The sequence below is a fragment of the Trichechus manatus genome, unplaced genomic scaffold (assembly GCF_000243295.1).
Source record: "Trichechus manatus latirostris isolate Lorelei unplaced genomic scaffold, TriManLat1.0 scaffold00077, whole genome shotgun sequence".
NCBI classification, from domain to species: domain Eukaryota; kingdom Metazoa; phylum Chordata; class Mammalia; order Sirenia; family Trichechidae; genus Trichechus; species Trichechus manatus.
The window spans coordinates 271,940-284,563 of record NW_004444013.1 but is presented as its reverse complement, the minus strand read 5'-3'; the positions used below and the strand labels follow the sequence as shown (position 1 = coordinate 284,563).

Here is a 12,624-nt window from a genome sequence, read left to right as displayed (position 1 = left end):
CCATTCATCTGTTGATGGGCATCTAGGTTGTTTCCATCTTTTTGCTATTGTGAACAATGCTGCCATGAACATAGGTGTGAAACATATGATTTTTGTTATTTATTTTGTTAATGTGATGAGTTAATTATTTTGTTAATGTGATTAGCACCCATCCGTTAAACTAATCTTACATTCCTGGGATGAATCCCACTTGTTCATGATGTATTATCCCCTTCTTACATTGTTATATTTAATTTACTAATATTTTGTGAAAGATTTTTACATCTATATTCATGAAGAATATTAGTCTGTAATTTTCTTTTCTCGAAATATCCTTGTTAGATTTTTGGTATTAGGGCACACTGGTCTCATTAAAACAAGTTAGAAAATTTAAAAAAAAAAAAAAGAAAGAAATTTTTTTTTTTATTGTGGTAAAATATATATAACAAAACATTTGTCATTTCAATCATTTTTATTTGTACAATTCACTGGCATTAATAATATTTTCCGTGTTGTGCAACCATCACCATGATCGGTTTTCAAATTTCGATCAGACTTATTTTTAAAGGATCTTTTCAGTTGCTAAACTGAGAATTAACTGTCATTTGGGGAGGAAAGAAGAAGCATTGAAACTAGTTAGAAAGCTCTTGTAATATCCAACTGGAAAGGCCACTAACTTCTACGAACTAAAACTGAAATTCAAGTTGAAAGTTTTGAAATAGAAAGAAGGTGCTATTAATAACTACGCTCGGACACAGACATAAACTGGCACTGTCCCATCTATGTATGGTTACCTAACCAAGGAGAAGCGAGGGTGGCTAGTACTACAGTGGCAGCAGTGGAGGTGGTGCTAAGGGGTCATATGGCATGTGGTTTGAAGGTAGAACTGATATGTTTTTCTGGAGACTTTGATGGGGGTGACAGAAAGAGAGGAGCCAAGGACAAGTCAAAGGATTCTGGCCTGAGAAAACTAGAAGAATGAAGATTTGCCATTGACAGAGATGAGGAAGGCTGTGAGAGGAGCAGGTTTAGTGGGATAATAAGGATTAGGATTTTGGACATGTCAAGCTTGATGTACCTATTACACATCCAAGTGGAGACTCTATGAGTCTGGAGTGATCCTGTCTGGAGATATGCATTTTGGAGTCATCAGTCTATAGATATCATTTTAAATCTATAGCACAGCATGACATCACCTAGGATTTAAGATAACTTAGATTTATTCATTCAACAAGAATTTATTTCACTTTCCCTCTGTTTCAGAGATTTTGCTAGGCAGAGGAGATATGAAGATTTAAAAAAGGCAAGGTACCAGCCTCCATGGAAATTCCTATTTAGGCTATTAGGAAAAGTACCACTTATTGTTTGATTTAGCATCACATATACAGAAGAAAAAAAAAAAAACGAAAAACTTGTAATCACATATACTAATTGCAAGAGTGGAGTTTTGTATAGAACTTCACATTCTATTACAGAATTTTGGGGGTATCCTGAGATACAACACACAAGATGACATTTGAACAGAGGCCTCAAGGATGAGAAGGTAGGAGCCACAAGGATACCTGAGATAGTGTGTACTGCAGAAGGAGTGGCCAGTGCAAAGGACCTTACTTAGGAAGGGGCTCCTCTCAGCTATTCAAGGGCAACAAGGAAGCCAGTGTGAGAGGGAAAGGAGGAAGACAGAGAGTATTACTATATGATATCAGAGAAAGCTGAAGAACGAAGTGATTTTGCTGCTGTTGAAACTTCAAGACACAGGGAGTCCCTAGGCCCACATGTTGGTGCTTGCACTTTATTGATTTGGTTGCAAACCCATCCCAAGAATTGAACTGTATCCAGTAGTGTTGTAAACCTTAACCCTTCTAGTGGGTATAATTCCATTTGGGAATGGGTTTTCTTTGTTATGTTAATGAGGCAGTATTAGTGTAGAATGTGTCTTAGTTTCTTTTGAGATACAAAAAGAGCAGATTAAGTGCAAGTAAGCAGACAAGCACAGATGGGGGAAGACAGATGCCAAGCCACACAAAGATCACCAGGAAGCCAAGTAATAGAAGCTGAAGAGACAAGGACCTTCCCCCAGCTGACAGAGACAGAAAGCCTTCCCCTAGAGCTGAAGCCCTGATTTCACACTTCTAACAGCAGTCAAGAAATCAAGTGACTGATTGCATTCGGCGTATCTGCTATAAAACACCTTTTTAAAGTGTTGAAAAGCAGAGATGTCACATTGAGGACCAAGACGTGCCTGACGCAAGCCATGGTATTTTCAATCACCTCATATGCATGCAAAAGCTGGACAATGAATAAGGAAGATTGAAGAAGAACTGATGCAGTTGATTTATGATATTGGCGAAGGATATTGAATCAACCATGGACTGCCAGAAGAAGGAACAAGTCTGTCTTGGAAGAAGTATAGCCAGAGTGCACCCTGGAAGCGAAGATGGTGAGACTTTGTCTCACGTACTTTGAATGTGGTATCAGGAGAGACCATTCCCTGGAGAAGGACATCATGCTTGGTAAAGTAAGGGTCTCGGAAAAATAGGAAGACTTTTGATGAGATGGATTGACACAGTGGCTGCAACAATGGGCTCAAACATAGCAAAGATTGTGAGCAGTGTTTCCTTCTGTCGTACATAGGGTTGCTATGAGTTGGAATCGACTCCACGGCACCTAACAACAATGACAACAAGCCTCCAAAACTCTGAGAAAAATAATTTCTGCTTGTTAAAGCCAGCCACTTGTGGCATTTCTACTCTAGCAGCATTAGATAACTAAGACAATATCTTTAGGGTGTCAAGACACCTTACAGATTGAATATCCCAGTGCAAAAGTGTGCAAAGGGAATAAACCAACAATTCACAAAACACAATATGCAAAGTACAACAAAAGTTGGGAATTTTAAAATGCAAAATGATAGAAGACTTTTTAAAAATGATATTAAGTGCAAACTTTTGGAATTAGACGAACCCAGGTAATTGAATTGAGCTACTACGTATTTGTGTTTGAATATGGACAGGCAACCAAACCATTCTGAATCTCCCTATCTTCACCCATACAATAGGGATGATATCCATCCTCCTAACATGGTTGACAGACTTAATATCTGTAAAAAGCTTAGTATACTTCCCACCTATTAGTCAACGAGTAGCTATCACTAGTGATGAGATAAAGGATGGTTTTTTCTTCTAATTCTCAAGCGTCCCCATTCCTCATACACCTCTCAGTCCCCAATTCCACAGTCCAATTTCAGTTCCTTATCATCCCTCATAGCAATCACAGGCTGGCATCTCTCTATCCTGATATTCACATTGCCCCAAAGAGATCTTTCTGTATTACAAAGGTGATCTTGATCTCCCTTATTAACCCCCACAACCCAGTGATTCCCCACTGGGAAATGAGGCCACATTTCCTCACTTCATACACAAGACGTGATTCTCTGTGACCCACCTGCCAGCTCAACTCCCCTGCTACCTTGCCGTCACACACACTGATCTCCATGACATTCAACATAACCTGCAGCTTCAGCAGTGCACCATAGTTTCAATACTCAGAGCACTGATACACCCAATTCCCTTTGCCTAGGTTTTCTCACCCACGTGTCTACCTGAAATTTTTTCACACCCTCTCCATCTGGAATCCTCCATCTTGTCTTCCCGGACTCCCTGGACTCATCTCCTTCATGAAGCCTCTTAATTAAAATCCCCACATGAAGGTGACAACTTCTTTCCTGCACTTAATTTGGATGCTAGGGCTATCATTGTGTCTTGCTTTCATTTAATTCCATGTCTTTTTCCTGCAAGACTGTGAGTGCCTTCAAAGATACAGCAATGTTTTACATACTTTGTACCCCCCTCCCCCATGTAGTTTAGTTGGTATATCAGATATAATAGTAGCTGAAGACATTCGTATTCTGTGAACAAGTGAAAGGATGCCGACTCACATAAATCGCCAATGATGAGTGAAAGAGAAGAAGTAGGGAAATGCTGAAATAAATGTGGAGGACACATTAGAGGCATGTCTCCCATATTCTGAGATGGGAAATCATTAGGATCTAAACTGTTTTTTAAAATGAGATATAAAATTTAAAAAATCATAGAAAATATCACAGTGAATCACACATAGCCCACGTACATACAAAACTGTTTAATGAATCTCTTTGTTTAGCTGTGTGTGTGTGTCTGTGCGTGCATGTCACAATGACTGGGGTTGGAATTATAAACAGATGGTAAATGGGTACTCTCTAATATTGCTGGCAGAAATGTGAAGTGAAACAACATCTTGAAGAAAAATCAGAAAACAGCTATAAATATTAAAAACAGATATCCTTTGCCATGGATTTAATTGTCTCCTAAAAATATGTGTCAACTTGGCTAGGCCATGATTCCCAGTATTGTGTGGTTTTCTCCATTTTGTGGTCTGTTGCAAACCCTAACCTCTAGACATTAATGAGGCAGGACTAGTGTGGGGTCTAACTTGAGTCACAGCCTTAAGTCATACCTTCAGTCAAGTCACACCCTTACTTAAGTCATACCATTTATCTTACAAGGGATAAAAAGAGAGAAGCAAGCAGAGAGGGGAGGGACCTCACTACTACCAAGAAAGAAGAGCTGGAAGTGGAGCACATCCTTTGGACCTGGGGCTCCTGCACTGAGAACCTCCTAGACCCAGAGGAAGATTTATGCCAAGACACATGGAGATCTCCAAGGAATGCCAGGCCCACAGATGTTGAAAGGAGACAAGGACATTCCCCTATAGCTGACACAGACAGAAAGCCTTCCCTTAGAGCTGGTGCCCTGAATTCAGACTGCTAGCCTCCTAAACTGTGAGAGAGTAATCTTCTGTTTTGTTAAAGCCATCTACTTGTGATATTTCTGTTATAGCACACTAAATAACTAAGACATTCTTCAACCTAGGTTTTCTTGAATTCAGCATTATCGACATTCTAGGCAAATCATCCTGTATTGTGGGGGTTGTACTGTGCATTGCAGGATGTTTAGCAGGATTCCTGGGCTGTGCCCACTAGATGCCAGTAGCAACCCGAACCCTAGTTTTGACAATCAAAATTGTCTCCAGATATTGCCAAGAGTCCCTTACGGGAGAAAATCACCTCCAGTTGAGAACCACTGTTTTAGTAATCCCATAATATTTCTATAGCATTGTTCTGGTGATAATTTAACTAGAATATGGAGGAACACAAAAAATTGTAAATGGCACAGTGCCACCATGAAATATTATAGTGATTAAAAGTAATAAATGATAATTACACTAGTTGACTGAGTAGTACCTATCATCATAAGGTACTACTGAGTGATAAGAAAAGGGGAGAGAAAAACTAGAAGAAGAAAAAAAAAAAGACCACACTAATAATAAAGTGCATTTACAATGTGTACTGGTTCCATTTATTGCATATTTGTAAAAGTATGTGACTATGTATGTATGCATGCAGAAACATAAGATTTCAGAGAAAATAAGAATTTATGAAATAAAAACTTAATGGAGAATGAAACCAGGTTAAATATAGTGGCTTCAAACAAGTGTATTAAGCATAATTGAATTAAAAGCTAAAACTAACTTTTGAGAGGAAAGATATAAAATAACAATAATAAAGTACCATCAACATGGGCACTAATCCAAGATTAAAACAGAAAGGACCTGGAAATAAAACAAAATAAAAATACAGATTTAAAAAAACATGGGTCAAAATAGTAGAGCCATTGTGGAAAACAGTGTGGTGGTTCCTCAAAAAACTAAAAATAGAACTACCACTTGAGCCAGCAATTCCACTCCTAGGCATATACCCAAAAGACTTGAAAGCAGAGACTCAAACAGGTACTCGTATACCAGTGTTCATTGCAGGACTATTCACAATAGTCAAAAGGTAGAACAACTTAAATGCCCATCAACGGATGACTAGATAAACACAATGTTGTACACACATACAATGGAATACTTCTCAGCAAGTAAGAGAAATGAGGTCTTGATATATGCAACAATATGGATGGAGCTTGAAGACATTACATTGAGTAAAATAAGTCAATCACAAAAGGACAAATATTGCACGACCGTGATCACTTATATAAAAAGACATGAACAGGCAAATGTATAGAGACCAGAGTTTCTTAGTGGTTACCAGGGGCTGGAGAAAGGGGGAAAGAAGCAGGTTATTGTTTATGCAGTACTGAGTTTTGGTTTAAGGTGACGGAAAAATTGCACTGATTAAGGGTAGGGTTGCACAGCTGATTAATGTAATTGCTGTCAGAAGTTGTACGCCTGTAAAAAGTTGAATTGGCAAAAGGTTTGTGATAGATATATTTACAACAATGACCAAGAAAAAAAGAGTAGCCGTAGAGGCCACTTATGTACAACTAAACACCTCATGGGACTTGGTTCCTTGGTTTGGAGGTTTAGGGCCATGGTTTCATGGAACATCCCAGTTAACTGGCCTAATAAAGTGTTTAGTGTTTCTGTTCTACCTCCTAGTTCGTTGTGTGATGCCTGGGGTCTTAAAAGCTTGCAAGCAGTCATCCATGATAAAACAATTGGTCTCTATTTGCCTGGTGCAACAGAGGAAGGAAAATCTGGAATAGGAGGAGGAAATTGCCAATTGCCCCTTGTGGTGGATTAATAACTTTTGTGTATGGCCTTTCTAGCCATGGTCTTGTAACTCCCACCTGGGTGATCAGGTGAGCCTGTGTGATAGGGTAATTGTGGCCTACCAAGGGGATTGGTCAGTTTTGCCTTAAAAGAGAGCTAATTCCAGAGCTGAGAGGAGGGTCCTACCACCACCAAGGAAGAACAGCCATGAGCAGAGAGCACGTCCTTTGGACCTGGGGTCCCTGTGCTAAAAAGCTTCTGGAAGCAGGAGACCAAGAAAGAGCAAGCTATAACCCTAAAGATGCTGAGGTGGTGGCAACAGAGACCTGGAAGCAGGAGACAGCTCGGTGGGCTTCCCGGCCCAAGGAGAGAGAAAGCTGAGTGCCTTTGGGGAGAGGCCTAGGGCTAGGAAGAGGTGTGCCTGCGAGCATGGCTGGGAAGAGGCTATCCTGATGGAAAAATTGTATCTTGAATATTCCTGAGCCTGAATTGTAAATGATACTTCCCTAATAAACCCTGTAAATGTGAGTACGGTCTGTGAGTTCTCTATGGCCACTGCAATGAATTATCGAACCCAGCAGAGAAGTAGAGAGTGCTGCGCGAGGGACGGTTGGTGTCAGAATTAGTAAAGATGGCAGAGAGAGGAGGCTTGTCTGACTTTCACCTCATGGGATCAGCCTTGTGCTGTTGATCTTGGTTCTCCTCCCCCTTGTGAGGATAGAGAGGTCAGACACTGTCCTCAAGCTGTTTTTACACCTCTATGAACAACTGCCTCCTTTGTCATGAGATCACAAGAACTGGATGTTGCCTGGCTACCATTACCGAACATTTTGAACAAAGATTCAATAGAAGAATCCTGATCAAAAGGGAAAAAATGAAGAACAGAATTTCAAATTCTCATAGAATCTAGAATTGCTAGATCCATGGAGGCTGGATGAACCCCTCAAACTATTGCCCTGAGATGATCCTTAAACCTTAAACCAAACATGTACCCTGAAGTCTTCTTAAACCCAAGCCATAGTTTAGCTTAACTACTAAAGGATGTCTGCCTTGAGCATTGTGCTCTTTTAAGAACTATCCATATGGATCAAATTGACAACGGCAACTCAAAACATTAGATAGAAACCTTATGGGGCAGTGAATTTATGTTAATGGAGGTGGAACAACTCAGAAAAGTAGGGTCAGAAGGGTTGCACAACTCAAAAAAATGCAATCAGCATCAATGAATTGTACATGTAGAAACTGTTGGATTGGTGTATGGTTTGCTGTGTATATTCTCAACAACAAAAATTTTTTTAAATTAAAAAAAAAAAAAAAGAAATACACTGCATGCCCCATGGGGGTTTTTGGTTTTTCCCTTCTATCATGTGGAGACAAGTGAATGAATAAAAATGTAAGCAGATGAGAAGGCAGAAAGGGATAGGAACTGGTTGAATGGACACAGGAAATCCAGGGTGGAAAGGAGGAGCATGCTGTCACATTATAGAGAGAAACTAGGGCCACATAAAAATGTGTGTATAAATTTTTGCATGAGAAACTAACTTGAGCTGTAAACTCTCACTTAAAGCACAATTTAAAAAAATGTAAACAGAGGTTTTTATTTCAGAAAACATCCATGGTATTCTGTATCTCATGGAACAACAAGGAATCAAAGCCATCAAGAGTCCTCACAGGGTATATACTCTCTTACCTTTATTTTACCAGCAACGGTGTGGGGAAGTCTTCTCTTTCAAAGGATTATGTTCTTCCTTTCATTAAATGTTGTCTTTATCTCTCTACTGTGTCACTATTAACCCTGAGAAAATAAAAGAACATTGAATTTTTTAAAAATGTGGGTAAGAAGCAGAATCTAAAGTTATAATTTCATGCTGTATAAAGATATATGGACTCAAACATGCTTATGAAAGAAAAGGCAAATTTTAGTTGCATGCTAAGGAAGAACGCCTTGCATATGATGGTAGAAGATGATGCTACTTTTAGAAATATATCTAATCATAAAAGACAAAAAGGAATAACAGAGACGTGAAAACAAAATGACAATAAATGTAAAACATGATTTGCTAATTCAAAGAATACAAAAAAAAACTTTCTAAGGTTAAAAAACAATAGGATAATCACAGTATGTAAGACTGACAGATTTGACCACATAAAACATAAACTTTCACACATTCCCTCCAAATATACATCTAGAAAAGCACTACAAGGAAAACTGCAAAATTGGTGGAAAAAGCCTGAAAGTCTTTGATAGAATGCAACCAAACAAGAGTAAAAATGCTCAGACCCCAAATCACAAAAGCAAAGGCCTTGAACAATTTGCAATAAAGTAGGTGGCTAACAAACACACAAATATGTTCAGACTCACCAGTAATGAAATAATTGCAAAGTAAAGCAGGGTGAGACGCTTTTCACATATGTGACAATTATTATTTTTTCATGTGAATACCCAAGCTAAGAGAAGACACTACAAAGAGTATGTCTAATGAACACTGTTGTAAGATAATATCTACCTCCATTGGTCTCTTTGTCAACAGTACCTAAAACCAAAACCAGTTGCCCTCGAGTCGACTGCAGCTCACGGCAATCCCATTTGTCAGAGTAGAACTGGAACCACTTTACCCTCTCGTCCCCTGTTCTAAGTGGGCTTCCATTCTTATTACTTGTCAACAATGACCTGTGCACTACTGAGTCCTATGGACACTTTTCAACATATTATATAAATTAATTAGTCAAGCAAGCAAACAAACACTGTGATCTCTCAGCTCTGGGCTGAGCTGGACTGGCTCTCAGGTAACCTCCGGTAAATGCTCTCGGTGCCCATTCTCTCTGACCCTTTTCTGCATTATCCTCTGGGCTCTTGGACTCAACATTTCCAGACAGTAAACCTCCAATATTTTGCCAGTGGGGAGGGATATGGGTTCTTAACCATTCTGTATTCAGACTTCCAGTTAATCCTACTTTTCACCCCACCTGTCAATCACAGGGTACCTGGATCCTCCAGGTCAGAGGTTCTGAGGGATCTGCAGCATGAATCAGCTTGTTTATACTGATGCTACAGTGGCTTAGGTTTTGGCTTTGTCATGCTTGCTAAAATGTTCCTACTTATACATCTACATTCTTGCCTCCTTGACACTTCTATTTATTCTCGTGGTTCATCCTTTTGTTTACTATCATTTAAGTGGAATTATGGAAAAGTCATCTAATAAAATTCTTATATGCATTTTATGTGCTATTTAATTTTGTGTCCTAACATCTTAGAGCAAAACAACTGTTTTATGTGTATGTCTGTTTGTGTGTGTGTGTGTGTGTGTGTGTGTGTGTATGCACAGATGATAAGAGGGCATCAGTGTTAGACTGAGGTTAGTTGAACTTTAATTTTATGCTATTACTATAGTTAATCACAATTTATTCTTCTTTAGTCCTTTTCACCTCATATTTTATAAGTAACTTAAGCTTTAAATCTATTTAAGATATTGAACCTATGTCAAAAGAAGTTCCTTTCCAGGAATGAATAGAAACTGCTTTGCCTGGAACATAAAAATTATTTTTCAAAATACAGCAGGACCACTTTCTTATTATACATGCTGGTGTCCCACCTACTCACATTAGGAAAATCTAAAAAATATATATATATATATAAAATTTATCATAACTCTGTACATGGACCCCAAAACCCAGGTGCCTGGCTTGACTAAAATGGCTGGCCCAGATCTAAATTAAACTCCATTTTGAATTAAACTGCAGCTTGACTTAAAATTCTCGGCTTCTGGTGCCCTAAAAAGACAATTCACCTTCTTGTAAAAGTTTAACTGTTTGTAACATAGAAACGCGCAAGGGTTAAGACTTTAGCTTCTACTAGGAATTGCTTGTTAAAAGATGTTTGCTAAGCATGTTTATGCAGCTTAGTCTAAGAAAAACGCGTTAAGAAGAATGCATCAGTCAACATGATCCAGGAGGTTAGAGAATAGAATCGATAACATTAATGAAGTTTGTAGATTACCGAACCCCCTTGTAATTTCTTGCCATTTTATCCCCTTTCTGCCTCATTCCACCTGATAACAACCTCACTGTCCTTCTGCAATTTGGAACACTACAATATCCTGCCTGGGTGCTAGTGTTGTTTCCGCAGTAACGCAGATTGGAGCCACCTACCACGATAGCCAATTCTGAGACAGGGGTGAGGTGAGCAGCAAGGGTTTTATTATATATTGATATATAGGAGAAGAGGGGAATAGATTCCTCCAAAAAACCTGTCTCCCCAACTGGAGATCGGCTGAAGGCTTTTACAGGGACAGGATTATGGGTCTTAGAAGTTTGTGTTAGTTCCCCCTTGAGGTGGTCATGTCTCAGATGAGTTAATCTTTTACTGGTATTCTTGGGGGTTATCTGGCGACATCCTGGTTTTCTTGTCACAAGATGGGTGCTCTGTTTGGTTTTTCATCTTTAGATTACTATCACTTGTTTTCCACCCTCCAGGGAGGAGCATCGGTTAATCTTAAACCTTTTGTAGGGACTGTAACTGGAGGGAAAAACAAGATCATGAGACAACGTGGTGGTTAGCAATGGGGACTAAATACTAGTGAGCCAGGCCTATGCAGCCTCTTCCAGTGTGTGTCTCCCAGATTCGCAAATCTCTCTCTACCTCACAATAAAACACTTTACTTTCACTTTCTCACAGAATGTAAAAACTGATGCTTCGCTGCAACTCTCACAGATGGAACATTATAAAAACTATGTACAATAATTTCATTTTTATTACCTCATTTCTTTCTGATATTACTTTAAAAATATTCTCATAGAGTACAGAAATAAACCCTTACATCTACGGCTAATTCATTTTCAATACAAGTATCAGTTCCATGGAATGGGGAGAGGATAGTCTCTTTTACAAATGGTCCTTAGACAACTCTATCTCTGTATGCAGAAAAAAAAAAATGAAGCTGGACCTATACCTCATGTCATATACAAAAATGAACTCAAAATTCATCAGTGAGCTAAATATAAGAGCTAAAATATAAAACATGTAAAAGCAAATACAAGGTAAACCTTCAAACCAAAAAAAACCAAACCCGTTGCCCTGGAGTCTGACTCATAGCGATCCTAATGGATAAGAGTAGAACTGCCTCACAGGGTTTCCAAGGAGCAGCTGGTGTATTTGAAGGGCTGACCTTTTGGTTAGCAGTCGAGCTGTTAACCGCTGCGCCACCAAGGCTCCAGGTAAACCTTCAGGACCTTGTTTTTGGCCGTAGATTCTTAGATATGACATCAAAAAGTAAGCAATAAAAGAAAAAAGAGTTAAGTTGGGCTTTAACAAAATGAAAACGATTTGTGCATCAAAGAACATTATCAAAAAAGTGAAACGACAACCTACAGAATGGGAGAAAATATCTGGAAACCATATGAATATATGAATATATCTAACGAGCTCTTGAAATTCACCAACAAAAAAGACAAACAACCCAATTTCAAAGTGGGCAGAAAGCCCTGGTTCCCAGATCCTCCTGCTGGGAATCACCCCCTCCTTCCACACTCACCAAACTTTCTGTGACCCGGGCCTCCCAAGTCGCTGTCCCTCCCCACGGCCCCGCCCCCCTCCCCAAGGGCCCCGCGGTCACTCCCCTCCAAGACCGCCTTGAGGCAGCGCCGGCGCAGGAGCAACCCGACGCGCGCGCGGGTCGGCGTTCAGCGGCCCGGGAGGAGGAGGTGAGTCTGCGACGGGATTCGTCCAAAAGCGCGCGGAGGGCGGGGAGCGGGAGCTCGGCCCGCATCGCTGTGGCTGTGCTTCCGGCTCTTCTCGCCGACCCTGCGCCCGGAGAAGCGACCTGCGTCCAGCGGGCGGGCGCCGCATGGATTCCCCGCCGGGCCTCCTCTCCGCCTCAGGGGCGCCGGGGTCGCGCCGCCCTGTCGCCGCCTCCTCCGAGGGCTCTTCCGCTGAGGCCAGGGCCCCGCCTCAGTTGGAAGGACCCCGGGGATGAGACGCGGGCGGGGCCCCTGCACTGCCTGCCCTTTGACCCCCTGACCTCCCCGTGACCTTGGAGATCTTGGCTGCCCCACCCT

General features: G+C 40.4%; 1 long non-coding RNA gene across 1 annotated transcript in view; it reads right to left on the bottom strand.

The window, feature by feature from the left end:
• LOC111821319 (uncharacterized) overlaps positions 1-12,097 on the bottom strand; it is a 16,053-nt gene extending 3,956 nt beyond the window's left edge. Inside the window, exons 1-2 of the long non-coding RNA XR_002824761.1 lie at positions 11,736-12,097; positions 8,261-8,365 (exon numbers count right to left, since the gene is read on the bottom strand). This is a non-coding gene — a long non-coding RNA (uncharacterized LOC111821319). The remainder of the gene's footprint in view (positions 1-8,260; positions 8,366-11,735) is intronic.
• Positions 12,098-12,624: the final 527 nt, after the last annotated feature.